Source organism: Lissotriton vulgaris, chromosome 4_1 (assembly GCF_964263255.1).
Source record: "Lissotriton vulgaris chromosome 4_1, aLisVul1.2, whole genome shotgun sequence".
Taxonomy (NCBI): Eukaryota; Metazoa; Chordata; class Amphibia; order Caudata; family Salamandridae; genus Lissotriton; species Lissotriton vulgaris.
In genome coordinates, this window is record NC_141691.1 from 774,990,681 (window position 1) to 775,006,244 (window position 15,564).

General features: G+C 42.2%; 1 protein-coding gene across 2 annotated transcripts in view; it reads right to left on the bottom strand.

The window, feature by feature from the left end:
• The window catches only part of CAP2 (cyclase associated actin cytoskeleton regulatory protein 2), a 438,235-nt gene that overhangs the window by 385,038 nt on the left and 37,633 nt on the right, over positions 1 to 15,564 (bottom strand). Inside the window, exon 1 of one of the 2 annotated variants that reach the window (XM_086965116.1) lies at positions 14,606 to 14,626. The exons of the other annotated variant lie outside the window; for it this stretch is intronic. The gene's annotated coding sequence lies outside the window, so the exon portion shown is untranslated. Of the gene's footprint in view, positions 1 to 14,605; positions 14,627 to 15,564 lie in introns of those variants that run through there. 2 annotated transcript variants of the gene reach the window in all.

Sequence of the window (15,564 nt, forward strand, 5' to 3'; positions counted from 1 at the left end):
TCTTTAGCTGTGGTATTAATGAAATGTAACCTAGAGGGCTGCACTGCTGAAGACTCCCAGAGAGAAGATGCTATAAAGATTGCAGCCTGGGGCATTGTTCATGCTTCAAACGCTCACTTCATTAAACCAATATCCGAATTCTAACACAGTAGGAAAACTACAGGGAATGGCTAGCCTATTCTGGGGTGGCTGTAAATATAAACTAATTACACAGCTCACTTAAAGTTCTTGTACCCCAAGCATGATGGGTGAGCCACTCCCTGTGGAAGCCGATTCCTCATGAACCAAACATAAAAGACAGGCATGGTGAACTAAAACAGTAGACTGCAGGTGACAAACCCTCAGTCCCTCCACACAAAACACATTAACATTCCCCAGCCCTTGCAGCCATCTTGGCGACATGCCAAACTACTTTTACTGTGAAGGACCCGCGCAGACACCGGCTTAAAATAAAAGAACTTGAGGTTTGCAGTCTAACAATACTTGACAGGAGAATCCGTCTTTATGTAGGAAGTGGTCAGGCCAAGAACATGGGCTAGTGAGGGGAGTCGGTAAGCGGGTCATCCCAGGCTATTCAACACTGAAACACCGGCAGACAGACCAGGTATCTAAGGCGAATTAGGCTGATAGAGGGTACAGGTAGTGAAGATCTGCGAAAACAAAACCAGGCTGGGCAGAGGAAGCCTACAGATTGGTGATTCCAAATACAGTTGTCTTCTTCCTACTTTCAGGACACAGCAGCAAAATGAAGGTCTGGTCAGGCCCTTTGAATCATCATTAGACCTATAACTGTGGTGTGATGTAGCTCACTGGTTAGAGGCGGCAGACCCAAGAGCAGAGGACGGCCCGGGACCAGGGTTCAATTCCCGACGCGGCAGGGTCATGAACCAGGGTCAGCAGACTCGATAATTCTCACCTCGGTGCCTACTTGAACCAGGGATCACACTCAGCAACTCTGGTCATTAGCTTGCCTCATCTCCACAACGGCCCCCCACATACGCCGGGGATGCCTGGTTTCACCTTGGAGATACCCAGTAGGGACCATCTCACAGGGAAAGCCAGGACGGGTTCCCCAGCAGATACTCCTTCGGGAGTCGATTCTAGCGCGTTAGAAACCCACAATTAATTAATTAAGACCTCCTGCAGTTCTTCGAGACGTAAAGAGAAGAACTCTCGAAGAATTCCCTTTAATATGCTAGCACCAGAAAGAATACAAACATGGTCTATACAGGGCAATTAATCAATTGAAATTTAGACCACTTACATCAGTGAAAAAACACTGTTTATGATTTTAGCAGCTGCGCAAAAGAAATGTGGAATATTAATAGGTAAAAGGCCTACTGCATGCTAGATCCAACTGAAAGCAGATGATGGACTGCTGGACACTAAAGACTTCAGGAACATGTATCAAGAAACCGTTTTGCGAGTCCTTAATAGCAAATTGTAGCGAATCGCTATTAAGGACTCGCAAAAGGCAATGTATGTAGGATTGGCAATAATAATTTTGATTCCTACATATTCAATTTTTGCGATTCGCAATTAAATAATACCTTCCTATTTATTCCTAAGGGGCCTATGGGAAGACATTCGCAATTTGCGAATACCCATTAGGTACTCGCAAATGCAATTTCAAGGGTGTCAAAAGGACACCCTGTTGCACCCCTAAAATATGCATGTTTGCACATGTGGCGCACATACATGCCCTAAGGGCATGTATGTGCTCCGCATGGCAATTTGAAAAATGCAAAAAAGTGAATTTTTCTAGGAAATCGCAAATTATCACCAACTTGAAGTTGGTGGTAATTTGCCATTTCTTAAGGAAAATTTGCACAACTTGGGTGCTACCAGAACTGCATTTAAGGAATCGCAATTTGCAATTCCTTAAATGCATTAGCAAAATAGGAAATCGCAAATTTTGCCATTCCATATTTTGCGATGGCCTTTTGGGATGATACATCCCAAAAGTCTTTTTCCCGTTCGCAAACTGGCAGATTTTGAGAATCAGCCCATTTGCGAATGGGAAAAGGGCTTGATAGCGCTTAGGATGGAGAGATCGTGAGTGGAGGCAACCTTGAGGTAGATTTGAGTGTTGTCTGTGTAGAGATGATAGTGGACCCCGGATTTACTTAGGAGATCTCCCAGTGGTTCTAAATAGAGATTGAACAGTGTGGGTGCAAGTATAGAGCCTTGAGGAACACCTTGACCTACCGCCAAAGGAGGTGAAAGACTGTTCGCTATTTTGATCATTTGGGCTCTATCAGAGACGAAGGAAGCAAACCATTTAAGCACAGTGCCCTCCATGCCCATTCTCTGTTGAAGAGTGTTGAGAAGAGTCCTGTGATTGACAGTGTCAAAGGCTGTAGAAAGGTCAAAGAGAATTAGAAGACAAGAACCTCCCGAATCGAGTATCCGCAGCGCATCATCAATCACTTGCAGCAGGGCTGTTTCAGTGCAGCAGTTTTGGATGAAGCCGGACTGAAAATTGTCAAGAAGATCATTGTCCTTGATATGACGAGAGAGTTGTTTCGCTACACATCTTTCTGTGATCTTCGCAAGAAAGGGTAGGATAATGATGGGTTGGAAGTTGTTGAGGTAATTTGCATCAGCAGTGGGTTTTTTAAGCAGAGGGGTGACCTGCCCAGTTTTGAAGGGAACAAGAAGGGAGCCTCGACAGAGGGAGAGGTTGACCAGAGTGGTCCAATAGGAAAGAGAACGAGTGTAGAAGTCAATGGCAATGGTACTAGGGATGGGGTCAAGCGAATGGTTGGAGGGCTTTGCGTTGGGAATGCAATTGGGGAGGGCATCTTCAGAGACGGGTTCAAAGTTCTGCCAAATGGCTAGTGATTTACGCTCTTCTGGAGGGATAGGATGAGCGACCTGATCCACCAGTGATTTCACTTTTTCATAGAAGAATGCAATGAAATCCACTGCTTTCTTTGTAGAATCCTCTAGCTTGGAGGTTGGAACAGTTAGTATTCTTTATGAGATCAAATAGTTTTTTGAGTCTATTCTTGGCTGAATCAAGGAGGGTTCTGAAGTGCGACGCTTTGCCAAGGAAGATGTGCTTGTGGTACTTGGACCTTGCTGAACGAAGCGTGGCCAAATTATCGATGGAGGGCGCTTGCCTCCATTGTTTCTCCAGGCGTCTTAGGTGCTTCCTTTCCTCATAAATGGATTTGTTGAACCAAGGTGCTGAGGAAATGGGTCTTTTCTTTTTGCTTTGGAGAGGAGCGACATTATTGATTTTGACTGCAAGGACTGTGAGGCATTGGGAGGTGAGTTTGTCAACATCTAGGTTCGGGTCTAGCCTTGGAAGTGACAGCAAATCTGAATCGCAGAGGGAAACGGTGTCAATATTTTTGGTGTCACAGAACCAGGCGGTAGCCCTCTTAGGTTGACCAAGAGTTATAGAGTGTGCAAGGTGAAGAGAGAAAGGGATGAGAAGGTGGTTAGACCAGTCTACACAAATAGGAGTACCGATAGAAAGCATGCCTGCTTTAGAAATAACAAGGTCCAGGATTGCGCCCTTGGAGTGTGTTGAATCTGTGCAGTGTTGGATAAGATCGTTTACAGAGAGGAAGGTGGCCAGCGAATTCGCGGAAGAGTCTTGCAGTAAGCCCCAGTGGAGATTGAAGTCACCCACGAAGATCTGATTGGCACTTTGTGAGTATTAGTCGCTGATGAAGTCAGTAAGTTCCTCCATAAACGAAGGGCCCCTGCCAGACGGGGGGTAAATGGCATGGAATCTGAGGGGTGAGCAGTGGTGTAGTTGAAGCTCAAGAGATAGACATTCAAAAGTGCGGAAGGAGCTGATAGGAAAAGCATTCAGTTGAAGGGAGTTTCTAAAGATGACTGCAGCACCTCCCCAACTTTGCCAGTTCTCTCACTTCTAAAAATAGAATAGCCTGAGGGTAAAAGGATATCAAACATAGAGTGAGAGGTATCGTTGAACCAGGTCTCTGTGAGGAAGAGCATGTCAATATTGTGAAAGGTGATGGTATCGGAGATTTCAAGTTTGTGTTTTATTGCAGATCTGCAGTTGTGGAGCAGACAGCGCAGCTCTGTCACAACTGTTTTGGTGACGGGGGCACTTGGGCTATGAAGAGTGATAGGGATATTGTACTTAGACGAGGTGCACGGGAGGGTTTAGGTGGATGCTTGGCTCTGACAGAGGAGATGGCCGGAATAGTGTGGATAGTTGGGTTACTCGGAGATGCAAGTTGAGGAAGGGTGGCGTTCAAGGGCTTGTGTGGATTAACGATGGTTGCAGACAACTGGTTATGCTTGTCTATACTGGGGTGGGTGGGCAAGGTGTATCTTGTGGGAAGGTGAGAGTTTTCCAAAGGAGTAGAGGTGTCAGGAAAAGTGGAGATCTTGGAGCTTAAAAGTGAAATGGTAGCTACAAGCTGGAAGATGGAAGTGATAAGAGAGCCTAGCATATTTTCCAGAGAGTAGGGCAGAGCACGGAAGGTTGTGTGGCTCGATGGAAACAGGAGGGGGTGAAATTGGTGGTGGAGACAGGGCAGGAGGAGGACAGGAGGAGAGTTGGGGTCTAGGGTTAATAGGTGGGGAAAAGTGGAGGTTGAGAGTGGGAGTTGGTGTCTCAGAGGTGCAGGTCGGGTTGTCTTTGTTGGCCTTGCAAGAAGGAAAGGAATTAAGGACAAATTTAGGCGGAGATGGGTGCGGCTCAAGGCGGTGGGGTAGAAGGAGAGGGGAGGACTGTGTGGAATCATAGGGAAGTAGGAGGTTAGGGCGGAAAGGAGAGGAGGTGGTTGGAGAGGTCCTTTCAGCTAGGAGAGGTGGCTGTGAGGGAACGGGCATCTGGCAGAGTGAGGTAGGTTGGGAGAAAGGGAAGTGAAGAAAGGAAATGGTTCTGCTGGGCCGAGGGAGGGAAATGGAATGGGTTGCCAAAGGTGGAGAGGGGGTAGCATAGCAATGCTGGAGGAGTGAGGGGAAGGAGAGAGATGCAATGGGTTTGTGGAGAAATCGGGGTAAATAGCGAGTGGAGGAGGGGGTAGAGAATAGGGGGAGAGGGAGGAATAAGGGGAGCGTATGGAAAGTTAACTGGGGGAGAAGGTTGGAGGAGAGGTGCACTAAAAAGGAGGGTGGCAGGTAGGAAGAGGTGGGAGGAGATGAGATTAGAACACCGGGACGGTGCAAATTGGACAAGGAGTGAATTAGCTAGAGGTAAGGCTGAAGTGATGAAGGGGGGTATACTGTGGGGGGGGAGGCATGTGAGAGGAAGGCACAAGAGAGGGGGAGGGTTGATGGCCGACCTGTGCTCCTCGGGGGTGCAGCCTATTAGAGTGTGGGGAGGGTCAAGGGAGTAGTGGGTGGAACTAGATGAAGAGTCAGGGGATGACCCGGTCGCAGAAGAAGGGAGTAGGGAGGGGAAGAGGTGGTCAAAGAGAGAGAGACAGGTGTCTTTGCCTTGGATCATGACAGTACCATTTTTATAGAGTGAGATAGTAAGGGAGCCGTTGAAACACGCAGATGGGGACATTTTTTGTTGTTTCCCATGAGGGATAGAGGAGGAGGAGGTGACGTTAAGGGTATTATATAAGCTGGTGGACCAAGAGGGGGTGTCATGAATAAAGGAAATGAGATCGTTTTTGAGCCTCCCAAACCGATCATTGTAAAATTGATCAACAAAAAGGGAATCAGGGAAATGCTCAATAGTGTTATGCTTCAATCGTTTTACTGAAGCTTTCGTCTAATTGGGAGGATAAATGATTTTGTAGCAGCTAGTTCCAGCCTTAACTCGAGTGGTGGCCATATTGGGACAGTGAGGAGGGTGGGGGGGATAAGAGAAGGGTGTTACTAGGAAAGCAGGGGTGAGGAGAAGTAAAAGGACATAAAGGGGGCACATATTACAGAAGTCGGGTGAAGATAACTGAACTGATGAGCCGTCCAGGAGGTGCGGTAATTAGGAACAGATCGTTAGCAGAAGAAAATGGGGGGCTTGGAAGTCTCTGTGATTCCGCTGGTATTTGTTGGGCCCTTCATCTAGGTATACATGATGCCACCTGGCACTAGATTATATTTATAAAGGGAATTGTTTACACATGACAGGGCCAACTGGACCACTGTCCAGTTGGCCCTATCTCTGTTAAAGTAATAGTTTGTGCTCTGAAGGAAAAAACAACACGTACTATATATATATATAGGCTTCAAACCAGTGACGATATGGAATCCATTTTCAGCTGCAGATTTTTCAAAAGCCTTGTTATCAGATTGTGTAAGGAACCAATCCTCATTTCTGGTCTAGTAACGAAACAAGAACAGCCCGTTTTCTTGTTTCCATGTTTTTTGAGTTTAACACAATTCCCGTCATGGCCACGAGAAAAAAACACCCATTTGCAAGGTCTGGAAATAGAAGAATGTTATGTTCAACAACCCCGTGCCTAAGCGTTATTTGTAAAATAGTGGGCTTCCTTTCCTGCATGGAGGCTCGGAGACCTATGGTTAAATTAACGTTTTATTTTGATGCAGTGACCTGAAATAATGGCAGCCGCTCTTGTTCATGTGTCCATCCAGCGTTATATAATGCAGCGCATTCAGCTCCCGCCTCTTTGTTGTGTTTGTATGCAGCCCCTTGTTCTAAAGTCTCCATAGCCGAGTCAAGTGGGGCAGAGCCATTGGTCATCGCTGTGTATGAGTTTGCAGCGTAAGCGGCATACACTGAGAAGCGTTTTTTGCCACAGCTATAATAACTACTAAGTAAAACAGAAACAGAATGACAGCACCACCTCTGCACACAACAACGGCCTAAATACTTCGGTTAAAGCAATGCCAACATCCCTCAAGGCCGAAAAACTAGGGCATTTCAAAATATAGCCTCTCTTCCCACCTTCCTATAAATGTCTCGCCAAGCATTTTACGAAGTGATGTTGACAGGTACCCCAGCATGACGACTTTGTGCACGGAAAGTCACAGAATCATAATTTGTGAAATGTATGTGCCAACAGAGTACATTTGTGAACGATGAAATTCCGGAGGCATGGCGGATTTATTGCATCCACAAATTGAAGGTTATATTCGGGTTTATTGTATTCAAATATTTTCCCTCCATGCGTATGGATGCAAGTGCACGCCCAAAAGGATGTTTTCTCAGCGGGAATGGGGAGAGAGTATCTTAACATGCAATGACGGTATAGAGAAGGGGGTTTCTGCATCAGAAAAACATACATCTCATAGAGAAGAAATGCATACATAAATGTGAAAATGCACATTTGCATCACATCTACGTATACAGACTTCCACCTGGTGGAAAAATCTATGAGCATAAATGTTATGCATTTGGCTACTTAATAAAACCTATGGCTGTCTTAGCTTTCCTTGAAGAATTCAGGAATTCTATGAAAATCTGATGAAAGTGAGGCATTTGCTCAAAAGAGGAACATGCATAAATTGAATACATTTAAATTCTCAAGGAAATCCACAAATGTCAAAGATTCCCTAGGATACTCCTGGCACGTTTGCAAATGAAATAAACGTAAGTAATTTGCTTCAAAGAAAGCTTAAAACAGGGTTGTGGCTTTATTGAGAGGAAAAATGACTTAAAACATCTTCTGAGCAAGCTTCTAATCTGAAAGGGTATTTTTGACTAGAGGAGTGTGTCAATTGTGTGAGAAATGTCAAAGGATTTTTATAGGCCCACACATTCTGCTGTGCCAGAGCCCCCATCACATTTGAATGATGTCATGTGGCAGGTAATTTGCACAATTTCTCTAATGTGGCCAGGCAGGGTACCCTTCCTACCATCTGAGTTGGTTTCCACAGCAAGTAGTGGAGAATAGTGCTGTGTATGGGATGGTGGTCATTAGGGTGTACCCTGAAGAGTAAGAGGAAGATTGAAGCATGGACCAGTAGGTTTATCATAAATACAATGCAACTAGATGAAGTTCACATACCTCTGTAATCCTAAGTACCTTCCTCAAGGTCTGCACATAGTACTCTGCTTCTCATTTGGTTCGGGGCCAGGAACATAATATTCAGACAGATGTTCCAAGAATTTAAGCAGCTTGTGTCCTTAAAACGTGGTACTTGGTGGGGGTAGGTGGGGCCAGGGACGTTAACTACCTTTAGTTCTTGAAGTATTCCATGAGAATCCCAGATTTTCTGTCTTTGGCATTGCAGCCTATGACTCTTTGATGATTATTTTTTCCACCTCTGTAAACGAAGAGGGGCATGTCAATATTGACTAGCAATCGTCTCTCACCAGAGAAAGCACACAAGTCAGCATTTCATCCAGGGCATTGTGTTAAACTTTACAGTGATTACAGGCAATGGTCTTTTTCATTGTCCTGCTGAATCTGATATTTTTACCAAAGTTATCACTCTCGAAAACCAGACCTGTACCTTGAAGTTTGACATGTGCATGTTGGGCAGTGCCATGGGTCAGTGCCATGGGTCAGTGCATTGGAATAAAACCGTTGTCCCCCACGGCACTAGCTTTTCTTTATATACTGATCTGGGGTGCCTTGAGTAGCAGTCTGCCATTTTATCCATCTCTGGTCATGACTCAGCTATGAAATGGTACTTGTATGACTGCAAAATCCACTTTTGTGTCTTGAGGGTTGGATGTGGAGTTGTCCCCTGCCACGGGGGCACTAGTACCTTATTGCCAGTGGCCTATAAATGTAAATATGAACAACTGGCAACTCTAGAGAAGTGAGATTGCCTCCTTTTTAATCTGAGAATATCACTGCTTTATGGGAGTCAAGGCACGGCATGCAGTCATGGCTTTCTAGCTGCAGCAAAACTGGCCCAAACTCACCGAGGCAGGCTTCTACAACCAGTTCTTTGTCCTGGTGTGACTGAAAATAGGCCTTGACAGAGTTTTCTAGGAGGCAACCTCAGTATTTTGGAATCCGTCTTCATGTTAGTTTGTACACTTACATTCAGTCTGCATTTTTAAGCAAGTCCCTCAGCTAACCGCATGCATTATTGGTCTCTCTCTGGATAGCCTTTTTCATGCAGCAAGTTTCCTCAGCAACATATGAATGCAAGCTAATCCTCTGATCAATTTCTCTTTCACAAACTATTCTTGTTCATGCATGAATAAGTGATATCCATAAGGAAATTCTGATACTGTGAAATCAGCATTCCATAATTAGACGTAAAAAAAAACTTAACAAATGTAGTGGTGACACCCACCGATGCAAAACAAACTTTGACAATAAACCTCCAACTTAATACCAACTTATATTTGTAACTTTTGTATTAATAAAGTATTAACATATTAGCAAATATGTTTTGAGCTCGTTAGTGGAAAGCAGCTGGCTTTTTATGCGAGCACTTAAACTTGACAAAATGCATTCTGTTGAACAGATTGACTTTCATAATGAAATTACTTTGTACTTTTCCTTGGAATCTTTGAAACAAAAATGTTGGGACTTCTTAATAGAAAATACACAGACAAAAATGTGGATCAGGGGGGTAACTCCTTTGATAATGGCCTACGAAGGGATTATGGTCTTTAAGTACAATGGAGTTTTGTGGTCGCAAAGTCCACAATTTTTAAAAATAAAGAATTTGTGATCACAAAACAGAGTTTTTCAGGGTATCAAAACCTTTTTTACTAGTCAGAAAGGATTTTCCAGCTGGTGAAAGGGCTTTTTCAATCCATTTTGAATCACAAGTAGGAGAGGGTGTGAAAGGGGCGTCTCCCTTTTATTTGGAGGGAGTCGTAATGGAACATATCAATGGTTTCGTAACTTCAATTGCAGTCGCAATCCATTGATCAGTTGCGGTGCTAACCAATTGACATGGAGGAATCCTACCCTAAGGGATAGCTTCCCCTTTGGAAATTATGTTGGTGTCAAGTGAAGTAGAAAATGGTCGTGTAGACCACTGCCAGTTTCCCTCATGTATATCCAAACGCAAAACATTTTTTTTAAATAGCATCTGTCCCTTTAACAAACCAAAGCTATTTAAAGAAAACGACATAGGGCGCATCACAAACTGAATTCCTATTCACAAACTAGTCGGTGTACAAACTGTACATCCATGATTTGGGAAAGGTAAGAGTGCATCAGATCCATTGTTGTGTACATTATTTTTTGCACCACAAATAATATGGAATATTCTTTTTTAAAGTTTTTGCCCTGAAATTATTAGCAACGTTGAGTAGTAAAGGGAAATGTAATGGTGAAACTGTAATTGCCACAGTGGGCGTACTCTTCATCGGAGGCGCCTGCAGCAGATGCAATGGCAGGATAAATGAAAATCCTTAAAAATCATGGGTGAGGGATTAATCAATGCAATCATGTAGTTGTACACCTAATAAGGGAGAAACATAAATGGTCTATGCAAGGTGTAGTAATCCCTTTTCTGTGCTGCTCTCCAACAGTGATAAATATTACTTGTTCTGACATTTGATGTATTATACGTATTCTTTTATTGTGTACCGGAGTGTGCAATCCTTCTTTATCGAAGACATTTCTAGCGCCCCTTTTCTTTTTGTTCCCTTTCTAAAAAAAACATTTCCAGTTGCACCCTTAGGTGATTCACTGGGGGGTTTTTGTCTATTAATTATTGGTTGTTAGGTGACCTCTTGTGACGACCTAATCACCAACAAAATCGAGCGAGGGGTACCTATGAAAAAAATTACTTTCTCATCACTCTAACTTGCTACACTAATGCTTGCCGAGATCCTCATTTTAGATAAATGATGGTTGAGGCAAATTCTCCTGCTATGACTCTTTGGGATTTTTACGTCCTATTTTGTTTTGTTTCGACATATTGCACGTTACATTTTCTAAGGCATGCTGGGATATTTTTCATCAGCAATCAGTTTTCTTGAATGTAGTCTACCACTCTTCACTACACTTTGCATCCTGTATTTTCTTGTATGCGGTAAAGCCTCCATTTTTAATTTTTTGTGTGGAGTAAAGCCTCCATTTTGTAATTTATCATGTGCAGTAAGTCATGAACAAATATGAGTCTTTTGCAGCTGTACATGTTTCATGATGACTAATTGGTTGCTAGGCTAGTCTATGACCCTGACCTCTCAGTTTGCGTCTAAGCGTTTTTTCTAATTGATAGTTTTTGTGCTCTCAGGCCTACTCAAGGACAGCCACCTATCCCACTGGACTGGTAGTAAATTATTGCACTTTGGTGTGATATTGTAAACTGAGTGTGTCCCATATACCAACTACTTCTATCTTTTGAGTCCTTTTCCATCCACAGAAGGATATAGATAGTTCACTGTGAAATAGGGGTGTTGTTAACTGCCTGCTGATGCTTTGTACACCTGGCCTACTGAAAAGAATAGCTTGAGCCCAACACTCGGTGATTTGGGATCAAAGTAAACATATGATGCAGAAGAAATGTTTGAGTATGTTTATGTGAAAGCACCCCAGTTACAAGTGTCCAACAACTACCCTTGTAACCTTCCCTTACTTCAAACCCCTGACATTCCATGGTAGAGCTAAAAAAATATTGAATATACATCATAACCCATCCCACAAAACAACACCAAATAAAAGATATGCATGGAGAGAAAAAGATTGGAAACTTAGAAGACATGGTCTTGACGACAGCCTAATTTCTTAATAACCTTTTAGGGTGCTCCCTCCAATCAGCCACCCTCAACTGCATCTCCAGCTGCCATATGCCTGCATCATTATCTTCTTCCTGGACACCAAATGAGAATTGTTTTCCTGATAGCCACCCTGTTAATGTTCCAACTTTTTCCATTTGAGGTTTACGCAACATTGCAAAACAGCTTCACATTTTTCATAGCTTTGGTGAATTTCAAGGCTTTGCACCATCTCTGTGGGAGCTCTCATCCTCAACACGTCTCCCACTTGATTTGGGCACAAAGTGAACACAGGACGCAGGAGAATAGTTCAGTTGAGTTTACTCGAAAGTACCCCATCCACAGCTGTCTGCCAATACCCATGCAACGTTCTCTTTTTTCAATTCTCTCAAATACTATTGTCACCTTTCTGGTGAGACAGTTCCAGAGACACCACACCTATATAGTCCCAGTTATAGATTGAGGCTCGTTTTTTTGCGATCATTCTCACCTCCGACCTGTATGACCAAAGAAGCAAAGAATCTCTCTTATTAGCTTATGTGTTAGGTCTTCTTTCAGCAGTGATGCAGTGGTGGAGATGTTATGATCTTAGTCAAACCCCACCCCAAAGCGAACACCTATCAATTTTACAACATACAGTCCATTGATGACTTGATTGACTCGAGCTCTATGTTGTTTCTATTTTTACCACTAATCTTTGTAGAGTTCACCTTTGGACACTGATCTAAATGTTGTAGAATAAGGAGAGGCATGCTCTCCTGGTAGAGCTTTAGTAAGGCTGCCTGGGTGGCACACATTATTGATTTTAGATTCCTGCACTTCTCTCTTGTGTGCTGAGCCCTATTTGAACTAATGTGAGCGCAGATAGAGTCACTTTGTTCTCAGGTCCTCCTTGTGTGCTTCCTCACCTTTCAGCCTCTGTTTCCTTCTTCCACTACAGTTCTCATTCAACTGTCTTTGCTCAAGACGCTCCTAATCCTTATATTCAGGCAGTCCTGGTGGCCTTTGCAATCGAGTCTTCCCAGCATGCAATGCCTCACAACAGAGGATTGACAGCTATGCCTCATTTTGATGTGAAAAAGTTTACCTTCATGGTGGGGTTTCATGCACTACAAAATCTGATGTTTACAAAGCAGCTCAGCTGGAAGCCCAGATCCCACAGTGCCTACAGGGCCGATGGCATTGCCACCTGGGTAAACCTGTGCTAGTTTCTATACTAGCATTATTTGATGAAGATTGGCAGGAATTAGTTTCCAATCCTGTATCAATCCTCTATCAACACCAGATTCTGTTAGCTCCGAAACATTACCCAAATGCCTTTCAGAATGGATCTCTGAGGAGCAGGGGAGAGAGCAGGTGAGGCGACGGGACTGGTAATCGCATTTATCATTAAGGTTTGACATTGTGGCAACTTGAACCTCTTCTCATCCATGAGCTTTAGTTTGCATATTTCTCCACTGGGATACTAAATTTACTACCCATGCTCCAGTGTGCCTTGGTTTCGTTAAGTGGCATTTCTATCATCTTGTGATGTTTTTCAAATTTCTAAATATTTTTTGTGAGGGTAAGTATACATTTGTAAGTATATATTTAATATTCTTAACTTCACATCTAAGTACCTATGCAACATTGATTTACATATACCTGGAGCAAAGTATATCAAACATATACTTACCGATATTAACTTACCTTCCCAATATTTTGGTACTTGCTATCTCGGTTATGATATTTCTGTATATCGATATTTTGCCAATGATATTCTGGTAGTATACTCTCAAAGGGAGGAAGGTACCCTTATACAATATGATCAACATAAGCAAAAGTGTAAACCCTGTTGTAAGATAGCCTTATTGCACAGAGATAGATGCTATTACCCAAGACCACTAAACATCTCCAACTATCCACACATAAAATAACTTTCAAATAAACATATTAACTAATGTCACAGTATTATCAGGTATCACAGTATTCTACAGATCACATCCAAGATTATAGTAAAAAAGAGGACATTTTATTCGAATAAATGCCTCCCTTTGGGTTACACTCTAAATGACAATGTTCTTGTCTTAAATAGTTAAAATCAAGTATGAATAAACAAACAATCAAATATAATTAAAAAACAGTCGACGCAGCGTTTCGGTGTACATTAATCTTTTCCACCTTCATCAGGACAAAAATATTTTCTTTAATTCACAATCTAAAAATAAAAACAACATTTTAGATGCCTGTAATCTACTGCGAACCCTGAAATTCATACGTTGTATAATGCCTCTACATTTACTAACACACAGTGTACTAATCTACAGGGATGTATTGGTCTCTAGTTTTATAAATAGAGCAAGTTCAACCGACACTATTGCTTGCTATCTCTCTCAATTGAATTATCCATCACATATGGTACAATTTGTTTGAATTGACTAGTAGTATATATATACTAAACCCTTTCTTGTTAATCCACTCATTCTATGGGGTTTCACTTAGATCTATTCGTCCTTTGTAGCAAGTTAAGTGACATTATTACTCGCTGGGCGTCTCAGTATCATTTTTATCAATTATGTTAACAGTGTGCACTGAGAAAACTATTAGGCCCACTTTTCATGTCTATTTGAAATAAATCATTATTTATTATTCATTTGATTACCATAGGTCTTTAAATAATTCTAGATACCTTATGAAGTTCTTTGGGAATATGATTCATCAATTTCATAATCCCAGGATTAAACAATTTCTCCTCCGGCTGTTTTATAGAAAACCTTGGAAATAGATAAATCAAATTACATTTCGACATTATTTATTAAAAAGGTTATTCAGGGTACATAGTACCTCTATTTGGTGGTATGATTACCTGTTTATTCGTTTCTATTATTGAAACTTCAACACATTGATAAAAACTTCACGTTGGAGCCACTGTCTTTTATGTATCTCTCTTTTGCGAATTGGGCTCTCTCGTCTTAATTGAGACAGCTAGAAAAAACAACAACAACGAGTGCCCCTCTAATTATTATCACATAGTGTCTTGGTATTTCTGGCAAGGTTAGAGATATATCGCTATGAACTTACCCCTTGCTCAATGGAATATATACTTTCTTTCTTCAACTCGACGTTTACCACTTCACTTTAGTTGTGTTACCGGGTTCTGCAAAAATGTATGCAAGTATTACCGGTCTGACCATTATATGTCCTCAAAGTTACAATCTTAATTATAGTTACTTAGTCAGCTACTACCACATTGTACTAATACCTGCTGGACTATTACATCTCTCATTGTGCACGTGTTGATATCAAACCCTGTACTTTCGTAATCGCGGAAAATTTGGGGTCGTACACGTACCCACAACCAACTAAAACTGTTTATTTTATTTTAAATTTCTTTAGGTTGTGCCCACTTGCGCTCACATTGCCAGCATTATTCATGAACTCGGGGCATTAATTACCAGGAATTACCTAATCCCCGCTAGCTGCATTGTCCCAGGTACACATTCATGCCTATTCACATTAATAGAGTCTCCTAAATATTTATACGTCCCTCATGTTACAATATTACACTGGGTCATGTTTACTTAGTTTTCGCGAGCTATGTTGGATCCTCACTATTCCCGACATTATTCGCGCTATTGTTAACAGGCTGCCTACCCCCAGAGAGTCTCCGGATTCTTAAGTGCGCGGGATCACAGCGGCCTCCCTGCTCCAACGTGCGTCACCGGAAGAGTTTTTTCAGATAAAATTACTTTGTTTTTTAGATCATTTATACTATCGCTGTCTTAGCTGACCCGGAAGTCGAAGTTTATCTACGCGCGATCTAATTTTTTTGTTAAACCTTAATCATTATTATTTACTTTTACTCCGTTTACTGTGATTTTCACTCAACATTCTTAATCAGAGCGATAGACTGTTATTTGTCGTTGTGTTCATTGGTGGCAAAATGTTTTACCTCGGCTCTGCTCTATGGCGGCCATCTTTGACTTTCTTTTATTATGTTCCAGGCACAAAAATATCGGTGTAAATTTTCCTGTTTATAT